The 26,953-nt window shown below is 42.6% G+C and overlaps 2 long non-coding RNA genes across 4 annotated transcripts; both read right to left on the minus strand.

Annotated features, from left to right (window-relative positions):
- Window positions 1-5,732: 5,732 nt before the first annotated feature.
- Window positions 5,733-6,906, minus strand: LOC116094819. The gene is made up of 2 exons (XR_004120334.1): window positions 6,418-6,906; window positions 5,733-5,915 (listed from the first exon to the last, which is right to left on the minus strand). It is a non-coding gene; the product is annotated as an uncharacterized LOC116094819 (long non-coding RNA).
- Window positions 6,907-8,624: 1,718 nt separating this feature from the next.
- LOC116094818 lies at window positions 8,625-26,315 on the minus strand. Of its 3 annotated transcripts, XR_004120333.1 has the most exons (4): window positions 26,236-26,315; window positions 16,540-16,680; window positions 10,446-12,526; window positions 8,625-9,762 (listed from the first exon to the last, which is right to left on the minus strand). It is a non-coding gene; the product is annotated as an uncharacterized LOC116094818 (long non-coding RNA). The 3 variants fall into 3 exon arrangements; XR_004120331.1 differs by lacking the exon at window positions 8,625-9,762 and having other exon boundaries at window positions 10,336-12,526; XR_004120332.1 differs by lacking the exons at window positions 8,625-9,762; window positions 26,236-26,315 and adding an exon at window positions 25,546-25,592 and having other exon boundaries at window positions 10,336-12,526.
- Window positions 26,316-26,953: the final 638 nt, after the last annotated feature.

A 26,953-nucleotide genomic window follows, 5' to 3' on the forward strand; every position in this document is an offset into this window, starting at 1 on the left:
ATTGGCATCATGGTGAGAACATGTTACAGAACAAAGCTTCACACCATGACGAAGAAAGCAAAGAGAAGAGAAAAACAGAAAACAGGATCCCCAAATCCCTGTTGGATGCATAGCTCCAATGACCTAAAGACCTGCCACATCTTAGAGATTCCCCACCTTTTAGGAGCAACCCAGAGTGGTTTCCAAGTATTTAATACATGAGTCTTTGGGGGAATATGTAAAAGATCCAAACTAAAACACTTTACAAGAATGTTGAGATAATCAAATGGAATAACATAATGAAAACCCCTTGTATGTTAAAAGGTGTCATGTAAAATGCAAGTTATTTTGACTTATCCTCGGTTTCTCTTTCTTTGTCCTCATTTGCTTCCATGTCCTTTAGGAATCTTTGTCTCTTCTTCTTCTTCTTCTCCTTCTTCTTCTTCTTCTTTTTAAGTCCAAGATTATCTGTATTGTCCGTGCTTAGTTTCTTACACATGGGCTGTCTCTTGACCATTCAAATCTGTATCTATAGACAATCTATAAGCCATGTCATTCTGAGACCAATCTGTAGCCTTTAGTACAGCCTGATTTACAGCAGCACTTGTGTATGGGGGACTGGAAGACTCTGGGTCCCTTGCATAGCACCTCATCTAATCCTGTCACAGCTGTCAGCTACGACAACCAGGTCTCGCTAAGCTGCTGCCACCAGAGTCACCCCTCCCAGGAAGGCAACTCCGTTTCTGAGAGAGTTCAGATACACTGGGGCACTTTGAGGCAAAGGATGAGATTTGGTGTTCAGTTATCTCATCCTTGATTTAACCCTAAGTTTACTTGGCTATCCCTTTGTTGTTGACTTCTTCATGCCTGCCCCCTCCCCAATTCAATCCTTAATTTGAGCTGAGGCGCTGAGGCGCTGCAGGTCTTGGATTCCATATTAGGCAGACAACTGAGTCCATTTATACTCTCACACAGCTTGACTAGTAAGGTGATGAGCTGAGGCCCCCTGTAGCAACATGACTTACTACTTGTTCTAGAAAATTCTTGCCCAGGAAGATAAACTTGTAGAGCAATAAATAATTTCACGGTTCCTATCAGGAAACTCCTGAAAACCAATTTATTTGAACAATAAATCTGCTCATGTGGTCAAACAGGCTCTTCTCAGGACAATAGATTACTCACCTGGACGATTGATTTATTTATTAAACAACTGTTCACCTATCAAAAACTGTTTTGGGTGCTAGAGAGATTGTTAAGAGCACTGACTGCTCTTCCAAAGGTCCTGAGTTCAAATCCCAGTAACCACATGGTGGCTTACAACCATCCGTAATGAGGCCTCACACCCTCTTCTGGTGCGTCTGAAGACAGCTACAGTGTACTTACATATAATAAAATAAATAAATAAATAAATAAATAAATAAAAATAAACTGTTTTGAGGGCAAGCGATGTAGCTCAATTGGTAAAAATCTTGCCTAGTATCCATGAAAACCTGAGTAGAATGCCTAGCACCACGTAATCGGGGTGTGGTGGTGTACACCTATAATTCAAGCACTAACAGAATCAGAAAATCAAGGTCTATCTTGGACTCATATAAACCCAAGGCCCACCTGGGCTACCTGAGACCCTGTCTCAATTTTATTTTATATAATTCTTTTTAAAACAGAATTTCTTTGAGACCCCGTGTCTTAGTTAGGGTTTCCACTGCTGTGAAGAGACACCATGACCAAGGCAACTCTTATAAAGGATGACATTTAATTGGGGCTGGCTTACAGATTCAGAGGTTCAGAGTATTACTATCCAGGCTAGAAGTATGGAGGCATGCAGGCAGACATGGTGTTGGAGAAGGAGCTGAGAGGTCTCCATCATGATCCAACTGTAAATAGCAGAAGACCAGCTCACCCGTAGCTAGGAGGAGAGTCTCAAAGCCCACCCCCCACACACACTGACACACTTCCTCCAACAAGGCCATCCTCCTAATAGTGCCACTCCCTGGGCCAAGCATATTCAAACCACCACACCCTGTCATTTCTATATCTATTAACATCAAACTTGTATAAGTATTCCCAACTTTTACAAGGTCCCCACTTCAAACAACTCATACTCCACAGCCTGTACGTTTTCGCATTTAGCTTCTAAGAGACTCTGTGATAGAAGTAGTTCCCCTGTCTTGTAGATTTAGTAAATTTAACCATGGATGACCTATGTGTATTCTGTTGTGAAAAGGGCAGGCAGTTTATTCTTAATATAATCTTAATATCGCCTTGGTTAGCTTGGTAGTTTGCAGCTAAGAGCTTGGTACGTCAATAAAGAAAGAAAGAAAATCAAAGAAAATTTGCTTTAAATTTAAATTTTGTTGTCAAAAAAGGCTTCTGAAATCATCATTGTGTTAAAATAACAGAAGGTTTGTTTTTAGTTTCTTATATGATTTGGAATCGTTTTTATTTTAAATTACACTGGATGTGATACATTTGTAATTTGTTTTTATTCTTTGGAGCTTCCAGAAGGTTCTACTTAGTCCTGTGTAAATCTAAAGATTTTTCTGTAAAAAAAAAAGGGGGGGGCGGGATTATTAGCTAGTTGTGTTTGCTAATATTTTAGGAATTTAACTGAAAGTCTCAGGCAGTTTGGTTGGGGTTATATCTGAGTTGGTTTGCTATTCATAGTACTCAAATTCAGTTTGTAACTTGGCTCTCTTGATTGCTTTGAAAGCTGGAAATTTATCAAAATGTCATACATGGAAAAGAACACTTGTGGCATTTGTTTAAATCCATGAAACAGCAGTCATTTAAAACACTGAGTTAGAAAGCAGACTTTCTTTTCTATCTTTGTTTTTATTCCTTTTATTGAAAATAGATTCCTTTCTCATACAATCTATCCTAATTACAGTTTTCCCCTCCCTTGACTCCTCTTAGCTCCTCCCCACCTTCCCTTCTCTCAGGATCTACTCCTTTTCTTTCTCTCATTAGAAAACAAAAACAAAACAAAACAAAACAAAACAAAACAGAAGCAGGCAGCAGTGGTGGCGCACACCTTTAATCCCAGCGCTTGGGAGGCAGAGGCAGGAGAATTTCTAAGTTCGAGGCCAGCCTGGTCTACAGAGTGAGTTCCAGGACAGCCAGGGTTATACAGAGAAACCCTGTCTCGAAAAAAGTAAAATAAAATAAATATAAACTGTGACATCAAGTTTGAACAAGGCAACTTAACAGAAGGAAAAGAGTCCCTGAAGCAGGTGCGGGAATCAGAGACCCACTCTCTCACACACTCAGGAGTATCATACAAATACTGAGCTGAAAGCTATAATACATACACAGATGATCTAGCGCAGACATGTAGGCACTGTGCTCGCTGCTTCAGTCTCTGTGAGCTCACATGAGCCTTGCTTGGTTGATTCAGGGGGCCTTAGTCTCCTGGTGTCCTCCGCCTCCTCTGGTCTTTACAGTTCTTTCCATCTCCTTTTCGGGGGGACTCTCTGAACACTCAGGGGAGGGATTTGATGGAGACATCCCATTTAGAGCTGATCTATGAGTATAGGAGAATATCATTAAGAATCATTTTATTAATTTTTAAACCACTAGTATTAGGCTCTACCCTAGGCCCTCTGGGCTACCTTGTCTCTGGGTCACCCAAGCACTGTTGGGTATGGGTTTCCTTTTGTGGAGTAGGCCGTACATAAATCAGACAAGTTCTGTGCACCACCATTCCTGGAGAGTATCTTGCAGAGAGGGCAGATTGTAAGTCAAAGGCTTTGTGGCTGAGCTGGTGCTTACATTTCTCTTTTGATGGCCTGAGGAGTTCCTTCCCACAACAAAGATACTAGAACTTAAGGGTGAAGGCTCCAGGTAGGCACCAACTAGGCTTCTCCGTGTTCCATGAGTTGTGTGGGTGTTGTCTTCACCAAGGATGCCTCAGAGGCAGTTTATAGAGAGCAACCTGTTTTGGCAACAGCCTGAGTTGTTTGGGAATTTCCATGTCACCCACTTGGGAAACAACTCAACTGAATGTAACCAAGTCCTAGTACCGGGAGCTTCATTTGGTGACAAGAGATGGCCAGTTCTTCATTATTGGCCATTCCCCTTTATCAGGAGACTTCCTTAGAACTGTCTTCATTTTAAGAAGTTTCCATTGTACCAGGTTTCCACACCACCACTCAATTCCAGCTTCAATACCAAGACTGCCTCCCTCGATGGCATCTCTCTTCTCCCTCCCCACCTGATCCTCCCATACCTCTCCACCCCACCTGCCCTTAGTCCATCTATAAGATCTATTTTATTTCCTCTTTCTCAAGAAGATCCAAGTGTCCTCCTCTAGTCCCTTTCTCTATCCCTAACCTCTTTGGGCCTATGGACTGTGAATTGGTTAAGATTTATTTGATGAATAATATCCACACATGAGTGAGTTAGAAAGCAATCTTGCCACTTCCTCCAGAGTTCAAGGAACCTTTCCCATCCTCACAATGTCAGAGAAGTTGGATGTGGTAACTCTGATGCTCATTTTGACATCTTTCCATGGCTTGCACATTTTCTAAACCTTTTTGTCTTTAAAGGAAATATCTGAGGGTAGAGATATGTCTCCATGTGTAAAAACAGTTGTGTACAACAAACATAAGGAACTGAGTTCAAATCCCAACAGCTATGTGAAAAGTTGGGAGTGACTCCATGCATCTGTAACCCTAACACTGTGGGAAGTAGAGGTAGGAAGTTTCCTGGGGTTTGCTGGCTGCCTGGTTCCAGGTTCAGTGAGAGACCTGTCACAAAGGAATGCAAGAATGGCAGTGCAGGATACCCAGTGGGATCCTCTGGGCAGTACACACATCCAAATAAACATATGACCATACACACCACACATGTGTACTACACTCACACAGAAAAAGAAGTAAATGTCTCTTTCTTTCTCTCTCTCTTTCTTTCTTTCTTTCTTTCTTTCTTTCTTTCTTTCTTTCTTTCTTTCTTTCGTTTGGTTGGTTGTGTTTTTGTTCTTCGAGGGTTTCTCTGTGTAGTCCTGGCTGTCCTGGAACTCATTCTGTAGACCAGGCTGGCCTCGAACTCAGAAATCCACCTGCCTCTGCCTCCCAAGTGCTGGGACTAAAGGCGTGTGCCACCACTGCCCAGCAAAATAAATGTTTCTTAAAAGAAGCAAAGTAATATAAAATATCTAAGAAGTCTTTGAATTCAGCATCTAGCCTCTGTTGACTTCTAAGACATAAAATCATTTTCAGTTTTGCACCCCATGGTAAGTTGAGTCTTAATTTTGCTTCAGTTTTTCTTTCAATGAATGCAAAAGTGGTAGTTATTTTAAGTCAGAATGTTTTGCATGCACTGTTCAGCCATGGGCTTGCTTCCTAGACAGGTAGCCCGGAAACATTTGATTTTTTTGAGTACCCATGAGCTTCAAGAAGACCAAGATGTTTTCAAATATGCTAATTTTGACAATTTTATAAGAGTATTAATCTCTTTTAAAGCTAGTGAAACCAAAGCTTGGCTTTAGTAGGCTGTTAAAGACTTCAGGCATGTCAAGGTCAAGATGAATCACAATCTCTGGTTGCAAAGTGGCCGCTTTCATAGCGCACTGTTGCAGACTTATGTGCTAGCTGTCTCCTTATTCTTTTTACTCTGCCACTAGGCAGGACAATGCATGATTTCACTCCCAAAGAATGCATGAGAAAGTTTAAAGCAGGTACTCTAGTTCAATGTTTCTTATATATCCATGTTACCAAGCATTATCACACAAGCAAATCAACAGATAGACTAAGACATAGCAATGAACAAAACTTTAATTCCTGAATTCATACATTCATCTTCTCCACTTGAAGACAGTTTGTTGGAACTGTTGCTGTTGTTGTTGTTGTTACCAGTCTCAGTACACTGTAATGCCTCACACCATTAACTGGGTGGGATCCAGAGCAACCTAGGACACAATCTTGGTTTGATTCCCAGCACTGAAAAAAAAAATCAGTATGTTGAGAAGTTCTAACTTGGGGCCAAGTATCCTAAGTCTATGGACATATTATAAGTGTTCTCTATTCTATTTAAAAAAATCCTTCCTGTGACATAGGCCTTTGTTCTCAGCACTCAGAAGGCAGAGCCAAGTAGATCTTTGTTAGTTCAAGTCCAGCCTGGTCTACATAGCAAGTTCAATCCTATCTCTGAAAAGAAAAGAAAAAGAAAAGGAAAAAAGTTACTGTCTCTGGAATTTGATGCACAGATCCATAATCACAGCACTGGGGATATAGAGGCAGGAGTATCACAAGTTTGGGGCTAGCCTGGGCAACTTAGTGAGACCTGATCACAAAATACAAAATTAAGAAAACACTTACCTCCCCAGCCGACAAATTATGATTTGCATTCTACTACATTTTATAAAATGATCAAATGACCAAAGCATTAATTTTTATGAATCTATTCTGAGGTGAGAGATGACAGGTAGTTAATAGCACTTACTGTTCTTACAGGAGGACCCAAGTTCAGTTCTTGCTACATCTGCTGTGGCATGGTCCTGGAAATCTGACTAGGGATGCATAGGGAATAAAGAAAAGATAAAAACAGACATGTGGGCACAGAAAAGCTGGGTCAGGTGGGCTGCGCACATATGGTGGAGAGGCACCGATTAATGGAAAGAACAGGAATCTCAGTGCAGCCCGAGGTAGGGGCTAGCTAGTCTGGGTAGGCGGTCTGTAGGCAAGCAGTCTGTAATGTCCTGGAAGAGGAAGCTGCAGTGTGTGCAATCACACATGCTGGCCAATCACTTATAAACATTCCTTCTTGGACCAATGAAGGCTTTGCCAGTTTCCCATTGGTAGGAGGCAGCTGGTCCTTGACATGGCTCAGCCTATGTGGACAATACACATTCAAGGATTTTATTCATTCTTTAGACTGACATTCACTGGTGACTTGCTACTCCCTCACAAGCTCTAAACATCTATACTGGGCATCTCATAGGCTCCTGTAGCTCTGGTTCTGTGGGGATCCAACACCCTCTTTTGGCCTCTGTGGTCACTGCACTAACATGATGCACACACAGAGACACTACACCCATATACAAAAGATGAATCTTTTTTTTTCCCCCTGCATCTTATTTCCTCCCATAGTCTGTATTCCATTCCTCTTTATTTTTACACCTTCTAACATTTCCAGGACACATGTTACATGCTGCAAATGTTGTGGGCACATCTCTCTTCTGCTTATGAAGAGGGTAATATCACTGGCATTTAGCAAGCTGCAGCAATACTCATGACTGAACATTCCTTTCTGCTTTTCCTTTTTAATACCTCCTCCTATGAAGCCTGAACAGAAGATTTACATGAAACCAAGCTAAAACTCCTTTCAAAGGAGTGACTACAGCTTCTAAGGAAAGAGATCCACTCATATACTTATGATCCAGTGTCCACCCAGACAGCGAGAGCCCTGGAACAGGATTCCTTCTGGCCCCAGAAGAAATACCAATGGATGATAAGGGAAAAGTTGCTAGTTAACTGGGACACTTAGAGGAGGTTAGAGGACGTATATAAAGCCAGAGCTTCCTAGGAGGTTGAGAGATGGCTCAGAAATTACGTGCACTTGCTTCTTTTGCAGAGGATAAGTTCTGTGTGTGGTACCGTTCCAGGCTGCTTACAACTTTCTGTAACTCCAGCTCTATATCATGTGCCTCTTCTGGCTCCTGAGAGCACCTGCACACTCACATGCACACATCCACTCACAGACAGACAGATAGACACATACACGCATGCATAGTCACCTTCAAAAACCTTTTTTGCCTATACTATTTTAAATGTTTATGCTTGAGAACTCTACGTGTATGCAATGAACTGCAACCATATATAACCCCATCTCCCCTCTCCAGCTACCCTATGCTTCCTCCAGCAGGTCCTTCTCCCTGTCTTCCCCCCCACCCCCAACCCCTACAACCAATTCCAGTTAGTGTTGCCCAGTGCACACGGATGGGAGGGAGACCATGGGAAGGAGGCCATGCACTGGAGGTGGGAAATCCACCAGCTGCTATATCCTCAACAAAGAATGATTATCTCTCCAACAACTATGTGCTGCCAATAGCTCCTCGGTAAGGGCTGGAGTCTGGAGTGTGCCTCGCCGTCTATGCAAGGAGTTTGACTAGCTTGTTCTTATGTAGTCTCGTGCAAGTTCAACAACAGAACAAAACAAGGAGTGTCCCTGGAGGACACACCACACAAGACAACTGAACACCTGGATGACAGAGTCCCTAATTAGTGGCCTTCTGAGTATAATTTTAAATGGTGCTTGTGAACCAGTCTAGTGGACTTCCAATGCCATCATCCTAGAGGCGGAGGCAGGAGGATCTCTAGACAGAGCCATCCTGTGCCTCAAAAGTAATATAAGTCATAGTGAGACTGCCTCAAAAGGTAAAATAAAGGGGCATACCTCAGTTGATAATTGTTCCTTTGCAAACAGGGATGGAGTCCTGGGTTTGATCCCAGCACTACACACACCTGGCTTTTGTATCACCTGTAATCTTAGCAATAGGGATGTGAAGTAAGAGGATCAAAGTTCAAGGCCTTCTTCAGTTGTTTGGCAAGTTCCAAGCCAGCCTGGGATACATGAGACCGTATCTCAAAACAACAACAACAAAAATAAAATAAAATAATTTATTTTTAAAGGCATATTTTAATTTTAAAACTGTGTGTGTGTGTGTGTGTTTCTATGTGTCTGTGAGTGGGTATGTTTTCAATGCACATAATCATTAAAACAAAGAATCCAATGTCTGGTTTCTTTATTTCTACACTGATACTTCTGTAGCATTTCCCCTCTTCTGTTTTCTTTTCCTGTACACTTTAGATATTTCAGTAGTAAATATGAAGAGAGGAAGGCTTAAAGACAGCCAACTTCTTGACAAGAGAACCCCAAAACTTACCAAAGTTCTCAGTGACTGTGAATAATAGTGTTCTGTATTTGTGTCATTAAAATATTCATAGCGTATAAAATGGCCAGTCATTCCATTCGCTAACAAGTGACTTTCAGGCCAGGAACCCTTGGGTTGTGTGGATGCAGCAGTGTAGGGGTGATCTCTCCTGTGAACGTGTGGATCAGAAGAGAGCATGATGTGAATGGAGCATTTCCAAGTAATGATGGCATAACTGAAGGTCATGATGCTAGACGGACGCCCATTTTAACTTGAGCAGTCACAGAAAGTGTCTATAAAGGGAAAGTGGGACAGAATTTCTTAGACCCTGTGGAAAACTTTAAAATCCATCCATTTCAGTATATCTTACTGTATATATAGACACACATAGGTCCTGGGACTTCATGCAACTGTGTTTATTGTATGTGTATGTGTACACACATACAGAGAGAGAGAGAGAGAGAGAGAGAGAGAGAGAGAGAGGAGAAAGAGAGGAGAAAGAGAGGATTAAAGTTTGTTGGCACATGCACACAGTTGTCCCACACAATATTTGTGCAAGAATAACCCAGAAGGAAATAGCTTGGCATTAGACAGCTCTTTGAACTTACTAAGACAGTGACTCTTTCTCAAGGAAAGAGCCTTTGAGTAAATACAATGTCTCCAGTAAATACACAGTAGGCATGCCTTCTCCCAGCGCTGGTGCAGCAGGGAGCCAGGGGGTGGCCAGCCCTGCCTCTGACCTGCTAGAGGAGTAAGTGACCTAGGAGAAGATGGACTCTCTTCAGGAAGCACACAGGTGACTGGGGTCCCTCCCTTGTACCTCAGGATGAACCAGTACTTACTGTTCTGAGCAAGGGTGTAGCAGAAAATCCAGGGAGCTGGCAAAGCAGGTGCTGTAACAGGTAGGTGTTTTCCTGGAAAGGGAACAAGCTCATCCTTTTTTTTTTTTTCTTTCGAGACAGGGTTTCTCTGTGTCACCTTGGCTGTCCTGGAACTCACTCTGTAGACCAGGCTGGCTTCGAACTTAGAAATCCACCTGCCTCTGCCTCCCAAGTGCTGGGATTAAAGGCGTGCGCCACCACCGCCCGGCCTGAACAAGCTCATCCTTAAAGAGCATCAGTGAGTCACAGAAAGGGAGAACAGAGCAGGTATGAGATGCAGGGGAGAAAATGTCATTGATGCTGCTCAGAGGTGCAGATCTCAGATAGAGTAGCTTTGTTTGTAAGTAAGACCCCCAAGCAGTGGTCTAATAAGATCACATTATTATTATTATTATCATTATTATTATTATTATTATTATTATTATTATTATTATTATTACTACTACTACTACTACTACTACTACTACCACTACCACTACCACTACCACTACTACCACTACTACTACTACTACTACTACAAAAGAAGAAGACATCTCCAGGTTCTCACCTGTCAGTGACTTACATGTCAGGACTGACGCAAGAGTCTACCTCTTTAACTGTTATCCATGTTTAACTTTTATCCCCAAGACAACTTCCAAGTTCCAGCTTGCATCCACGTTCTAAGTAGCTCTAAAGAGAAAGAGGGGGGAGGGTCAAAGTGGACGCCCGTTACTTACAGTTGGAGCATTTGGGAGCCAACTTCGAAGCTTTGCAGACTTGGCACTCTCCGCCTGCTGCATACTGCTTGCTGAGGACTCCAAGGGAATACTTGTTCGAATATTTGTTAGAATGCAGTTCTGGTATAGAAGTCCTTCTGCAAGTACAATTCTCTTTTTCTTTCTCTTCTACACATCTCCCTGTGTTCTGTTTACTGCAGCTCTTTTTTTCCTACGGTGGACTTTAAGATGTCCATTTCCATCTTGACTCAACCATTCTTCAAGAACCTAGGCCACAGCTCCATAGCGAATTTGAGCCCGGCCGCACAGCTCCATTGTGAGTTTGAGGCCAGCCTGGGGAGCCAGGCCGCTCCTTCCTTGGTACTTCTGTGCCAATGAAAAGGTCATTTGGGGTGACTCATCCAAACACACACTCCTCTCAAGCTAGACAGTCAGAAACCATAAATGGAGAGGCAGCCATGAAGTCACGGTACAACGTGATCACAGGGGTTGTGCTCTGCGCAGAGCATCTGCTCACGGCTGGAGAAGGAGAGCATCTAAGATGACATCCACCAGCATCATTAGAAAGATCCGGCCATTTCCTAACACGGCACACGGAAAACAGCAGTTGCCACCTAAGACCCTTCCTGTTTCCCCACAAGAAGTGTCTGCTGCCTTCTCCCTGCATGTAGAGTCCTGCAGACCTGGTCAGGATGAGACCACTCTTCGTTCTTCAGTTCCCTGGCTCTTACCCTGTGCCACAGACAACCAAGAAGCCCAAGCCACAGATGTACTGTTCAGCACAGACCTCTCTCTCCAGCCACCGCTACCTGAGTCAGCGTGTGCACTACGGTCACTTGGCTCCATTTTTTCTTTTTCCTTTGTAAAAGGAAAAGGCAAAAAAACTTCGTGGCTTAAAAGTAGAAGTGTCAAGATGGTGTTACAATTATAGCACCAAAGTCTGGAGAGATGCCTCAGACATGGAAAGCATTAAAATATAGAAAGCTGGCTTTCTAAAATAGCTTTATGGTGCTGATTTAAATGGTTTGGATGGCTCCCCTTTAAAGTTTATTTTACTTTTTCTTCTTCTGATTGTAACCACAGTCATCTGAAGGATAACTGGGAAGAGCTTTGTCGGCGTAGGTAGGTAGCACCTTCGCCTTCCAAAAGCCAACTGGAGGAGGCCTCTCAGATCAGAAATGTCTCTTTTGTGGTTGTGTTTCCTTTGGTGTGTGCACAGGGGCTGGGGAGGGGGCGGGGAGCGGGGAATGGCCGAGGAGCTTTGCTTGTGATGGGTGAGCACTCCATCACTGAGCTGCTCTGCACCCCCAAGCTTAAGGAGAAGAAGTTTTTAAATGAGCTATCAAAAGGACATTTGGTAAAAGGGGGATGGAGGGGAAGTCAAGTACAATGGTTCAGACAGTGGCTGTATACATGTAAGAAGAGCATTTCGCTCCAGAGCTGAAGGCCGGGGCTATTTCCCTTTCAGGCTTGAAAACAAGGAAAAAGCAAATTAGGCACCGTGAGTGCCCGCACCATGAAAACTGTCACCCCAAGCCTTTCTTCACGGATGAGAAATGTCAAGGGTATTTCTAAGTTAATTGGACACACCATCAAGTATGGCAATCTCGAGTGCACATCCTTCGAAAGGCTTGGGGTTGATGTCTTTTGAGCCAGTGCCTTCATGAAGATCTTTAATCTTCAGCAAAAAAAAAAAAAAAAGTGTAGTAAGCTCTATATCACTTCTAATTTTTAAATTATTGCAAAGGTCTCTGCTCAGGATGGTTGCTACTGGAAGGAGCCACATCATCTTGAGACACGCGGGAGCCTGAAAACCTAGCTGGTTAGCTACTTGGCCAGTGAGTGAAACACAGAGAAGAGCTTGCAGTGCTTTCTTCAAGTTTCCATCGCCCTCATTAATGAATGCTACCCACAATGTAAACTGTACATCTTCTAAAGGAGAGAGAGCAGAATAAGGCAGCATCCCAACACTGACAACCGTGTCTTCTGACTTTGTATCAGCATCTGCAGCTTGTCTGTAGCATTTCCAATTTCATGTAAATATAGTCTTCCAAAATGCTCTCTTTTGTCCTATGCCTACACTGCAAAGAGATAAAAGTCAGAAATTTTAGTTTAAAGTTCATTCTTTGATGTTTATGTAACCAACTTACAAGAGCGAGTGCTGTACCCATAGACAATTCCAGGAAGTCTAGAGATGGTGCAGGATGCTGCGGAAGGTGCTCAGATAACGGAGGTATGAGCCCTCAGTGATAAATGAGACTTTGAGCCAAAGTGTCAGGCAGTTCAGCTAGCAAAAAGGCAGCTGTGAACAGTCCAGGCAGAGGGCAGGTTTGATATGCATGATGTTGCTTGAAGTACCTGCAGGACATCAATCACCTGATGCAGAAGAGCTCCATGATCGAGCTCCCGCAAAGGAAATTGACAGATTTGTAAAGAGAAAGACTTCAGCACACTGAAAAATGCAGGAATGTGAATGACACGGTATTAGGTCCTGAAGGAAAACCCACGCCAATCATCTGTTCGTTCATTCATTTAGCAAAGACTCACTGAGTATCTGTTTAAGTACCAGGTACTAGAAAGCCCTGGCATTACAGAGATGGAGAAAACATGCCTGTGCTCTGTAACTGTTGGGTCTCATTGATACAAATGCCTTCCACGTGTGCTCAACACATGCACACCTATAGGTGCAGCAAAGGACGATGCAGAAACGTAATCACTGTTTTTGGGATTGCACAGATGGAAAACAATGGCAGTGAGAAGCAGAGAGCACACAATAAACACTCTTCGGCACCAGAAAGAACACAGCGACCAGGCTGCGGGTGAATGCCACAGGCAGAGCTGATGGAAGGACATCACACTACAGGAGCCTACTTATGTAACATTTAAAGGTGAAAAAACCATGGCACAAGAGCACAGAGCATGGCTTCCAGTGAAGTGAGGAGTGTCAGGTTAGTGAGGAAGGGGACTGCTGGGTTAAATTTTGATTTGTGAGCGGAGTGGTAGGCACCCAGGTGTGGCTGTTAGACGTGTCTCTCTGCTCATGGGTCCTCAAGGATGGAGCAAGACTCAAAGAAAGACTCAAGTGTGTCAGATTTCTCAGAGCAAAGGAAGATTGCACGCATGTAGATCTGAGGATCCACGGGGCCTACCTTTTATCTACCACATCTATGCTTATTCCCAGCATCTTCCACATGTTTGCTACAGTGGTTCTCAACCTTTGTAAAGTTGAGACCTTTCCAATACAGGTCCTCATGTTGTGGTGACGCCCCAAGCATAAAATTATTTTCATTACTACCTCGTAACTGTAGCCTTGCTATTGTTATGAATTGTAATGTAAATATTTGGTTTGTGACTCCCAAAGGAGGTGTGACTCACAGGCTGAGAACCCCTGAATTAGAACCTTATGTTCTAGAAGACATCTATTCCTTTTTGAAATTGCCCTGGCCCTGTGGTCTGCATCATGGCTGCTTGTCTTGAGCCTGTCTTTTACGTAGGATGGTCAGGTGAAAACGAATAGGACCACACCTGCCTCTCAGGTGACTCTAGGCACTGTCGCTTAACACTACCTAAGACATTTTCCTTTCTTCCCCTTTTGTTCCTGCTTTTCCTTCTTCTTCTTCATCCTTACTGGGGTGTCTTAAATGTTATGTTATTTTTCAGATATTCTGTCAAATTTTGTTTTGTTTTGGTTTTTCTGTTTTCATTTTTCAAGACAGTGTTTCTTTGTGTAGCCCTGACTATTCTGGAACTTGCTCTGTAGAGCAAGACCTGGCTGGCCTTGAACTCAGAGATCCACCTTCCTTTGCCTCCCAAGCGCTGGGATTAAAGGTGTGTGCCACCAACACCAGCTTTGTCAACATTTCTAACAAAACCTTTTTTAGTAAAGGTTTAATCACCATATTATTAATACACCTAAAAAAGTATCAATAGTTCCTTTGTATTGGAACACAAAGCATTTCTAGTAGTTTTAGATGTCTTCACAAGACATCTGGTCAAGAGTTTTCTGTACAGTTGCCTATTTTTTTTTTAATTCCTATGAGCCCATATTTTCTTTTATGCAACAATTTATTATAGAAACTGGTTTACACTGGCTCACTTTTTACAGTAGAAGGTTCCCCTCCTGAGCCTGCTGGAATGCTTCTGCTTCTCATTTTTTTGTTTAGCAATGGCTCTCATAGCACAGCTTGGCCTCCAACTTACTATGTAGCCAACGATGACCCTAAATTTCTGATTCTCCTACTTCTACCTCTAAGAGCTGGGAGTTTGGGAATGTGCTTCCATGTCCAGTTTTATGGGGTTTGGAGATCAAACCAAGGCTTTTGTGCATGGTAGGTGACCATGCAACTCACTTAGCTACATCTCTTGCTTTCCTTCTGCTGGTAAACATGTTTGTTCCTCTATCTCCTATGACGGTCCATCTTACACATTGTGGGGTTCAGTTTCAGTTTAAGCCATTCACCTTTGTTGAGCCTTAATCTTCCCTGCTTTAATATGCTTTGAGACTCTGTGTAGTTTCCTTCCACAGCTCTTTGTCTTGCTTGGTTTTAGCTTCTATTTTATAAAGCTCTTAACTTTGGCAGTGGCTGCTTGTTCTCTTAATGGTCACCAGACACATAGTCAACTGCAACTAAAACCTCCAAGGTCAGATTCTGGATCCTTCCCATCCCAGAATGCCTCTAGGAGAAGACTTCCTTTCCTATCCCTCTTGTGCTTACTATAATCTTTTGAATTTAGAGTCCCGCAGCTGTCTTGGAAGACAGACTGGGTCACTCTCCTAGAAGGGGTGTCAGAAAACTCACAGCCAAAGAGATACTTAGCTGTTGCTACAACTGAAAACTCTCCCTACCATTCCATAGCACTTCATAGCGTAGACCAAGATTAGGTGCAAAGCCAACTGAAATCAACTGCCAAGGAGTGGACTGCCATCCTGTTAGCCCTCTATACAGTTTATAAGTCAGCTTGTCCTATTTTCACTCTGACAGTCTGAATGACAGTAGCTCTCTTGTATTAGCATTCCCTTCCCTTACACTAGCAAAAAAGTTAGCAATTATTGAAGGTAGATAAGTCATGGGCACAATAACCCCCCTTTTAGAATAAAATAATCAAACTGGAAAATGGTTCTTTCCTCATGCCTTCGTCAGATACCCAGAAGGTGTCAAAAGTTTGAGTTGGTCACTGCCGCATTGACTGGGAAAGCTTAAAAGCTATCTTTTGAGTCGATGGCTTAAACAAGCTTCGGCCTCTCCTGGTGCACAAGACCACTGCATTTGATGCTATTTATTACGACTGAACCCTGTTGGTGTGGTGCCAGCTTCGTCTCTGCAGAAGCCCATCTATCATCAAACGCCTCTGCACGCTTTATGTTCAAAGGACCCAGCAATGGATAGAAAGCCAGGACTGTCCTAGATCAGGGGACTGTCACATCACCCAGAAGCTAAAGAATGATTCCAAGGTCCCTGTCTGAGCTCTGCATGGTCCTGCTGGAGAGAAGCAGAGCACCCTTCAGGTAGACTTTCTCAAATGAAAATTGACATTGCTCATGCAACTGAGGCCTTTAAAGGAAGATAAGCATGGCTAGAAAGGTCAAGGACCTTAAGACGAGTGTGGGAAAGATGATCCTGAACTCCCTTGGAGATGGGGGTAAATATCAGAGACCAGGCATAGTGGCAAGCCACTAACAGGGATCCCTGCGCTTCCTGCCAGTGACTTTATTTCTTGGTGTCTGGGGTTTGTTTTAACTCCTTTCTTTATCTACTTGTACGTATGTAGTATGTATGTTTGTATGCACATGAGAATTCAGCTGCTTATGCATGTGTGCACGCATGGGTGTGGAAGCCAAAACCATCTTTTGAGGTGGGGTCTTTTGTGTGAACTCGATGCTCACTGATTGGCTGGACTGACTGGCTAATATCTCTGCTGATATCCCCAACTAGGCTTACAGACACACAAGACCCTTCCCAGCCTTTTTTTTTTTTTAAATGTGGGTGCCTGGGATCTGAACCCAGGTCCTTCGGCTTATGCATTAGATGAGTTATCAATTGAGCTACCCAGCCCTAACTTTTACACTATAAGTTACTCAAAATTTATTGTGTACCTTTACACTGATTAAGTCTGACGCCAACCTTTTCTTTAATTTTAGAGAGCATATTAGATCCGCATTCAGCTTCTGGATTCCTAGCATTTAATTCCACGAGAACAAGTCAGCCACCAGGAAATATGTCAATGCAGCATGGTCCTAGAAAAATGAAACAAGAAACAAGTCCATGTCCATAGCAAACTGGTGTGTAAACTCAGAATGATCAAACGAGACGGAGGCTTTAACAGGATAGAAGGGACTTAAAAACCTGGGAATCCAGGATTTACCCAGGCCAACTGCAGACTCCTACAACAGGCACGTCCCATTGTTTGGTTGCAGTCACTTTATACTGCACCAAGTGAGTGCTGAGCTACGTGTAAGTCACTCTCTCGTCTTAGCAGAAACATGGACAGCTTAGGTGTACTTTGCTGTTTGTTTTGCTCTTTGCATGTTAGATGAAAAATGACTCAGTACCGAGACTGCTCAACGCTCCTGTCTGTCCCCTCACGTTCATCAGCTGATCACCTGAATCCAGCAAGGTGCCCTCAGTGGGGACAGCCGATCTTCCCTTGACAGTAACTAGTGCTGCCCAGGATTTTCCTTGTGGCTAGAGCAACAGTACTTTGGTCTAGTGAAAGATGGGAATTATTTGATTCAATCAATCCCTGTGTTAAGATGCTGGGGTCGTGAAATGGCTAAGTGAGTAAGGTGCTTTCTATCAGGCTTGGCGGCCTGAGACCCACATGGTAGAGGAAAGAACAGGGTCCCCACATGTGTGCCAATCTATGGGCATATATACGTACATATATACACACACAAACACATACAACAATAAATTAATTGAGCTTTTAAAATTGGGGAGGAAACACGGCTCAGCAGTTAGACCCCTTGCTGTTCTTCCAGAGAACCGTGCAGGGCAGCTCTCCGCCACCTGAGGCTCTGGCTCCAGGGAATGCAATGCTCACTTCTAGCTTCTACAGGCACCAAGATTCACGTGACGACCGACACACAGATGCACAGACACACAGATGAACAGTACACAGACACATAAATAAAAGTCAGTCCTTTTTAAAAAAAAAAAAAACATTTTTGAGAAACCCACCTCTCTACTTTGGATTTTAAAGAATTATAGTTCTCCAACATTTTCACTTAAATAAATATAAACTGCTAAAATTGGATGTTCTGATTATGTTTCATATTCAGGGATGAGTTCATGATACTGGCTTACCTGTAAGTTTTACTTTATGGTATTAAAATATTCATGTTGAGACTTAGAAGCATTCTGAGAAACACTGCAGCTACTGAGCAATTTACCACTATCGTTACTTATTTCTCTGTCTTCACTTTCTTCCAGTTCTAATTTAACCACTGCTGGTCATATCTCAGAACAAGTTTAATAAGTTTAAACTTGTATCCCATTGGTTAATTTTTTAACTCCATATTTATCTCATCTTTTTACATGTTTTCATTTTCAGCACACAGCAGCAGGGATCTATGAGGTGATTTTTTTTTCCTGCCCAAAACTGAGAAGTTTAAGATTACATAAACGACTTCCTCTGGAGTCTGAAAGCAGCTGAATGCCTTGCTATGTATAACTAGCATATGTGTATGTACATGCATACATATGCAAATCAATACATGCATTGACACATTTGCCTTGGTGAAATTCTCAGGACCTCTAAGAAGAAAATCAGATGTGGGGTTTGGGGACTTTTACTAGAGATAGAGGCGTTTAGTGAACTTAAGGTCTGCAAAACAAAAATAACAGAAAGGCCAAGAACCCTCCCTAAAACTGTCAAAGAACGGGGGTAGGGGGCGAGGAACATAGCAAGTCCAATAAACAACAGGCATTGGAAAAATTAACCAAAATCTTCATAATATTTATAGTTTTGCAGCATGTGTTTTGTTGTCTCATTTACTGCACCGTAATTCTTAAGATGGAAGGGGCTCTTTGTAGCAGAGGAAACGGGAGAAATGGAAACATTTATTTTACGTGTGCCCTACAGGAAGAACCCCGAGAGTAGGAGAGGTAGGGCAGGTGGAACCAGCTGCAGGAAAGAAACCCAAGGACTCTGGGTAAGAAAGCAATGTGTATTTATGTCGGAAAAAGAAGCGCTTGTGAGGACTGGGAATGTGGCTAGTTGATAGAGTGCTTGCCCAGCATGGGCTGACCCTTAGCACCATAGAAACTGGCTGTGATGGTGCACAGCTGTAATCCCAGCACTTGGAAGGCCCAGAGAAAATTTTAGACAAGCTTGGGGTACGTAAGAACCGATTTGGAGGAAGAGGAGGGGGAAGAGGGAGGAGGAAGAGGGGGACGAGGAGGGGAGGAAGAGGAGGAGAAGGAAGAGAAAGAAGAGGAAGAAGAGGAGGAAGAGAAAGAGGCAGAGGAAAACTAGTTGCACACTAGAATCTGAGGGTTTCTGCATCCTGGCCATGCTAGGCCAAACTCCCTGGTCGCTAGTGTAGTGTGTCAAAGCAGTGCCAGGAACTAACTGTTTCAGATGCCCCAGGTGTTTATTGCACAGAATCAGGGTTTAGAACTACTGAGGTAAGAGGTTTTCCTTAATAAGTTTTTTCTTGCAGGGTCAGCTTCTGAAGATGTTTCAAGTTTATTATATGCAATTACTATAGCCTGCCTTTATGTGAGTAATGACCTCTCAGTTCTCTGGGCCAGTGTGTAGGCAGCCCTCATGGATATGCAACAGGAAAAAAAATATTTAGCACACTCAAATATTTAAAGGAAAAAAACTAACCTGATTAAAACAACTGAAAAGAATTGCAATTATTTACCCCATTTTAATGGTATTTCTTTGTCATTTGTGTCTGTGTTTATGTATTCATGTGTGTGCACCGCTGCATGTGGGCTACTGACATGCACATTCTCACAAATGAAGGCCAGACATCAACTTCATTGCTCCCCATTTTAAACGTTTTAACAATTGATGTTAAGACCCCCAGGGCTGACATGGTATTCTAACCCTTCCTCCTCCCCTTTTTAATCATATTGAAATTTGTCCCTAAATGTTTTGGAAATGTATGTGTTAGAGGAGTGTTTATAAGAAAGGATTTGCTGATGGTGCTCTTCTACAGTGAAGATATAGGTCAGTACAAGACAGTGGCCATATCTGAGACCTCACAAGATAGAATTTTCTAGTGGAAGGAGTCTGCAGTAACTGGGAGGGTTGAACTGGAAAAGTAGCAACTGTTGTGGGCTAACCCATCAGCACTAACTACTGGGGTCACATGGCTGATCTAGGCAGCGATCACCTGACTTCCCAAGACTTCCCTCAAGCCCAGGATAAACTGAGCACAGACATGATGACACTGCAGAAGAATGACATGAATTTTGTCTGAGTGCAGTTAGCCAGAGGCTGGAGGTAGGAGGTGCATGTGGGTGGTAGGACCGCACCAGGGTGACAACCAGCCACGGGAGCTGCATACGCTGAATGCCTTGTGTCTTCCTGCAGCTCAGCCCTCACAATAAAAGTATAAGAGATGAATGAAGGTTTAAGAAAGTGTAAGTCATTTAACAGTCCTAGGGCCTTTCAAAAATATGTATTTATTTTATCTTTTGTATGTGCGCTATGTGTCTGCTGGAGTTTGCAGAAGCCAGGAGAGGCCTCAGGGAAGTGAAGTTACAGATGGTTGTGAGCCATCATGATGAGAAGGAAACCAGTCCTCTGTGAGGCCAATAAGTACTTTTAACCAGTTACTAAGCCATCTCTCTGGGCCCTTAAACTAATTCTTAACATAACTTTAAAGAGTTAAGTACTGAAAACCAACTCATTTTTTTTTCTCAGTAATCTTTTGTTGTTAGCAATCAGTGTTTATTTTCAGCTTGGATATTCATAATCACCCTCCTTTAAAACATTCCCTTTACCCTCTAGGTATGTATCTTGGAGACATGGCTTCAGTCAAGTAGTTTAATCCACATGACTGTATCTAAAAGAAATCTCTACTTTTGGAAATAAAATGGAATACTTGTCCATTTGGAAACAGAGATTAAAAAAAATGGCATACTTTTGCATATTAACATCAATAGGACATGTTTATTCTGGTATGCCTGTTATATAAAGAATGTAACCATTTGATGTCATTTAAAATAACATTTAAGGGCAGGTGAGAGGGCTCAGTGGATAAAGCACTTGTCACCAAATCCCAACAACTTGAGTTCAGTCCCCAGAGCCCACAAAAAGGTAGAGAGAACTGACTTCACAAAGTGATCCTCTGGCCTCTGTGTGCACGCACGCACACGCACGCGCGCGCACACACACGTGCACACACACACACACACACACACAATAAGAATAAATTTTTTTAAAAAAATTAGAGGGACTGGAAAGGTGGCTCTGTGGTTAAGAGCTCATGCTGCTCTTGCAAAGAAAGGACTCAAGCAGAGTTCCTCTCACCTTCCAACAGCAGCTGACAGCCACCTCCCACTTCAGCTCCAGGGAGCCAAGGTCTCTGGCCTCTTCTCCCTGGACACCTGAATTCATGTGCACATAACCATACAGATACATAGGTACACACGTGCACATACAGGCATACATACAGAATTAAGAATGAAAGTCTTTAAAATAATTATCAAAGAAATGAGAACATTGGAAATTTATCATTTCATAACTTTAAAAAACCAGTTCAGGCAGAATGCTCAGTGAAAGCTAAAACACGTTGTGCAGTCTATTACTCAATCTTGCAAATATTTCTTTGCAAATTACAATTACAAAGAAAAAGGTGGTAACTTGATGGGGGTTGTGAGCAACTGCCAGACACTAGCTCAGCTGAAATAGAATGGACAAACCAACGTTGAGTTCCCTGATGCTAAGCTCTGAAAGAGACTCCTTGGTACCTGTGTGATCTGCTCACCCCAATGCACTGGGTCATAAAAAAACAATGAGGCCATCAGCATGAGAGACACGCTGAGCTGTTGATGTAGCTCAGTGGTAGAGTGCTTGTCTAACAAGCATTAGGCCTGTGCTTCAAACTTCAACACTGCACACACCAAAAAGAGACATTCTGTAATTGGCCTGTGTCTTAGTTAGGGTTTTACGGCCGTGAACAGACACTATGACCAAGGTAACTCTTATAAGGACAACATTTAATTGGGGCTGGTTTACAGGTTCAGTCCACTATCACCAAGGCAGGAGCATGGCAGCATCCAGGCAGGCATGGTGCAAGTGGAGCTGAGAGTTCTACATCTTCACCTGAATGCTGCTAGTGGAAGACTGACTTCCAGGCAGCTAGGATGAGGGTCCTAAAGCCCATGCCCACAGTGACACACCTACTCCAACAAGGCCACACCTCCAAATAGTACCACTCCCTGGTCCAAATATATACAAACCATGACAGCCTGTATGATTCAAAATTGTTCAACCTGTCATGAAAGGTTGAGGTTCTGTACAAGAGATTAAAGAATACAGAAACTAAATGTAATGCATATTCCTTGGTTTAGATATGGAAGAGAATTGCTTTTTCTATAAACTACAGTAAAAGGGGAGATGGGAAATCTGTATATACATTGGATAGAGTTGTATACATGTTAAATTTCCTGAATTGATTTCATGGCCATAAAGTCATTGTTGAAGATACATAATTGAAGTTATACTTAGGCCTATAGAATCATGATGTCTAAAATAGGTCATCAAAAGTAACAAAACAAGGCAGGTAAGATGGCTCAGTGCAGACAGACCTTTACTGCTAGGCTTGACAACCTGCCTGAATTCCTGTCTCCAGAACCCACATAGCAGGAGAGACCAGACTTGTGCAAGTTGTCCTTTGACCTCCGCCTTCCCCCAATAGTAAATAGATAGCTTTTTAAAGTAATACGCTTTGTTAAAAATTAATAAACCTAGATGACAGGCATAAGAAGTTCATTGTGCTATGTAAGATCTAGGGATTTTTCTTCTCAAATAAAACACTTGTGAAATCTATATAAATAGAATACTCAAGAAGTCTGCTAACAGACATCATTTGGGGAAGGTCCCTCATATGTTTGTTTGTTTTTTTTTCACTTCCTCCTCCATCTCAGCCCTCTCTGAACACTTTAACAAGTGTTTAATGGTTTGTGAAGAGACAATAAAGCTCTAGGAGAGAATTCAATTTAAAGGAAATCATTTTAAAAATTGACAAATCCATTTGTAGTTCAATAACCATCTCCTAATTTATAGGGTTAATAAATTCAGGATTTGGAGCAGTTAGATTTTCCTGGCATTTTTATTGTAGTAAAACATATGTAGCATAAAATTTGCCATTATAACCAATTTTTGATGGCATTAAGGACATTCACATTGATGCAGTCATCACTATCATTCATCTCCAGAATACTCTGGAGCCTTTCATCAACTGTCCCGAGATCTCAACCACTAAACATGAACTCCCTGTCCCTCCTCTTATTCATTTTATATAGTCTAAAAATGCACCCATTACCAGACACGTGTCCTGAAAATATTCTCCCCCATTCTATAGGCTGCCTTTTTCCTTTGATGCATAAAATTTTCAAGTTTGGGGCTGGCTTTATAGCTCTGTGGTAGAACATTTTCCTAGTGCATATAAAGAAGAAGTTTTTCATTTTCATAAAGAGTGAAGCTCAGTTTGTCTACTCTTTGACAATTGCTAATTCCCAGAAGCATTTCTGCTTGGTGTTTGGAGTACTTAACAGGAGTAGCTGGCTTGTTTTTGGTTTGTTTGTTTGTTTCTCTTTGCATTTTGTAATAGTAATGACAACTATCATTCACCTTTGCAGATGGTGTAATTGATAGGTGTCATGCTCGGTACTTTTTAAAACTAAAATATATTACAGACTCTTTTGCATAATGGTTTCCCATTAAATCTCCCTTTGAATACTTCTGGAAATGTCTCAGAAAACTACCTTATGTCCTCCAGAACAAACGCCTTGTTCCATTTTTGTTCTTCCACTTCAGGCTCCTCTATTTTGCCTGACTGCCATTGACCCTCGAGGGAGTTTAAAGCTACTGAAGTCCTCTAACTGCGCATGCTTTTGAGGCCTCTGAAGTGCCCTCTCCATCCTGAACCAGTTACCTCGAGCTCCCTTGCACAGAAACTTGTCACTTTCCTGCCCTGGGGAAGTCACAGGGGTTAGCATAGAACATGATGGACTGAGTGCTGAGTAGCAGGTTAGGGACCCAAAGTACTGCTAAAGAAAATATTGACACATGCTAAGTGTAAGGAAGACTTTGTTCAGAACCACTGTGAAAGGTGTCAAGATTATTACAAGTGGGAGAAGACTGGGCTCTCCTCCAAACACAACAAGAGCAGGATTCATAACCAAAGAGTGAGGGCTTATGTGAACAGAAAGGCCAGAGAATGGAAAATTACAACAAGGGATCCTAGTTAAACTGACTCAGTAAGATTCTTGTGGAAGATGGGCCATAGTTATCAGGTGCCAAAAGGACAGAAGGAGGAATTTAATTAGATAGTCAGATTGCCTCTAAATGACTCAGCTTTATTCTTGGAACAATGAGTGCAGGTTAGGAACCTGGGAACAGCCTGCTAAAGAGGAGAACTTGACAAAAAGCCCAAATATGAAGTTCAGTCCAGGAGCAAACCTCTGTCCATCTCTCCCCTGTTCAAAGCAGGAAGACCCATTGCAGCCCAGGGACACATAAACTTTCTCTGTGGTTACTCTACTCTGATATTCTGTTTGCAAAATAAATCTGGTCTAATTAGATCTGTCCTGGTCACTACATCAATAAAACTGACCGGTAAAGAACCACATTGGCATTTAGAGTTTCCTTGGCTGGTATTTTCCATGCGGATTCAGATTATATCTTTTTAAAAGCTTCCTAAGAAGCTAGGGAGATGGCTCAATGGGGTAAAGTTCTTGCTATGTAAACGTGAGACCCTAAACTGGGATCCCCAGCATCTTTCTATAAGTTGGGCAAGATAGCATGTAATCCCAGTTCTCGCAGGGCAGACCCAGGAGGATCCCTGGACCCGCCTAGCCAGCCAACACAGTCGGATATGTGAGTTTCAGGCTCATTCATAAAAAGAATGTGGAACCAGAGGCTTGGCTCAGTGGTTGAAGATGTTTGCCACGAAGCCTGATGAGCTGAGCTCAGTACAAAGAGAGAACTGACTTCTGTATGTAGTCTTCTGGCCTTTGTGTGCATAACACACACAACTACAACACACAAAGCCCCTTGACACTAGGAAGCTATACCAGAACAAGGCTTGGGACTAGTTCTTTCCCTTGGATGCTTCTGTGCTCTTTTCCTAGTTGGTACAAAAGATACACCGGCCTTCCCCTGAATACGCGTTCAAACTCTCTTAACCTTTCTGATCCCAGTTGGGTGCATTGTCGGGGAGGTGCTAAGGGAGGCGACCCTAACCTAAGGTCACCTCATCCAGTTCTGCAGTAAGTTATTATAACCATGTGGTCATATCTGATGTTTCTACCACTTTCCTGTTATATTCTGTCGCAAAGAGGACATGCTCATACTGAACTTGTGCAAATAATAAGATTACCATGGAAATAAGAATATTCAATCAGAATTTCTGAATTTGGAAAGGATCAAGCAAAGAAAAAATGTGTTTCATTTCTGTTTACAAAGGTATAATCATTGCCATGAGTTATAGATAGCTTAGGATGAAAAAAAAAGTTCCTTATAACTCCCTACCCCATCCCCACCCCCGCTACAAAAACATCAAAGAATCAAAAAACACCCAAACTAAAAGCAATAATCCTCCTTCAAAAGCTGCCCAGTGCGGGGTAGTTAACCCTTGCTTGCTCAACTTGACCTCAAATCAGCAGCTTTATGAAATGAGCTTCTCAATGGATGAAGTTGGGAGTCCTAACTCTAGTGACCTTGAACTTCTGTTCTTCCCACATCTGTGGGTGCTGCTTAGAGGTATGTTTCACCATGCCTGGTTTTGGCAACCAAAAGATAAGTTGAATCCAGGACACTGGCTGCTGGCCAGCACTGTACCAACCAAACTACACCCCCAGCCTTTGTTTACTTTTTTTTTTTCTAATCTTTTTTGAAACAGGGTTTTCAAACTGACCTCAAATTTTTCTTTTTTTTCTTTTTTCTTTAGGGTTTTCAAGATGGTTTGTTTAGCTCTGGCTGACCTGGAACAAACTGTGTAAACCAGACTGGCCTTGAATTCAGAGACCTGCCTCCCTCTGCCTCTGCCTCTTGAGTGCTGGGATTATAGGCGGGTACTACACATACATACACCCACACACACACACACACACAGCACTGACTCTAACTTTTCAAGTCCCCTCCCCCCCACACACACACAACATTGACTCTAACTTTTCAAGCCCCGCCCCCTTCTTAAATTCTAGGACCACAAACAGGCATGAATAGCAGTAGTTTGGCTAACTACTTTGCTCCCAGAAGATTGCATGTGCTCGCTGCACCCTCACACACACACACACACACACACACACACACACACACACCAGTTACTTTGCTCCCAGAAGATTGCATGTGCTCACTGCACCCTCACACACACACACACACACACACACACACACACACACACACACACACACACACACACACCAGTTACTTTTAATATGCCTTGACTAGCTCAAATGCTGGGCAGTTCTAATGCTTCCCCTGGTAGCAAACACTCCCCTCTGGTACTACTGTTTAAAACATCGTTTAAAATCTACATTTCATCTCTGCTACCCCAAACACAGCTGTGGAAGTGGCCTGTGTGGCCACTTTCCCTGATTCTCACATGGCGGTGGGCCTTTAGGTCCGGTCTTCCTTCTTTCCTATCATGGCGCTCTCTGCCCTCTCCCTCTCTCGCGGTTCCTTGACTCCAAGTCCCGCCTCAGTCTACCTGCCCAGCCATTGGCTGTTGGTTCTTTATTGATCGACCAAAAACCAATTAGGGACAAGGACCTTCAGCGTTTGGACACTCAGGGTCCCGATTTGGGGGACTGGATTAATTCAAAGCCTTAGAACCAATTCCCAACAGGCTTATGTCAAGCTATGCACACATTTTAACATAACAACTCCAAAATTAAAATTAGGGCTGGTAATATGAAATTGAATACATAATGAGCAATAAGAAAATTAATTATCTATGAATGTCATGAAATTTCTGATTAGAGGTGTTAGAGGTGTGTTTCTATATATATCTATGTTCACCTATAAAACATGACCTAGGGTTATCTTTATTACATTGAGGTGGGAAACTTGTCCATTGCTGTGGCACTAGTTCTTAGTCAGGGGATTCTGAGTTGTTTAAGAGTGGAGAATGCAAGCTGAGTGCATGTGCGCCTTTTTTTTTGTTTTGTTTTGTTTTTGTTTTGTTTTTGTTTTTTTGTTTTTTCAAGACAGGGTTTCTCTGTATAGCCCTGGCTGTCCTGGAACTCACTCTGTAGACCAGGCTGGCCTTGAACTCAGAAATTTGCCTGCCCCTGTCTCCCAAGTGCTGGGATAAAAGGCGT

This window comes from Mastomys coucha, unplaced genomic scaffold (assembly GCF_008632895.1).
Source record: "Mastomys coucha isolate ucsf_1 unplaced genomic scaffold, UCSF_Mcou_1 pScaffold17, whole genome shotgun sequence".
NCBI classification, from domain to species: Eukaryota; Metazoa; Chordata; class Mammalia; order Rodentia; family Muridae; genus Mastomys; species Mastomys coucha.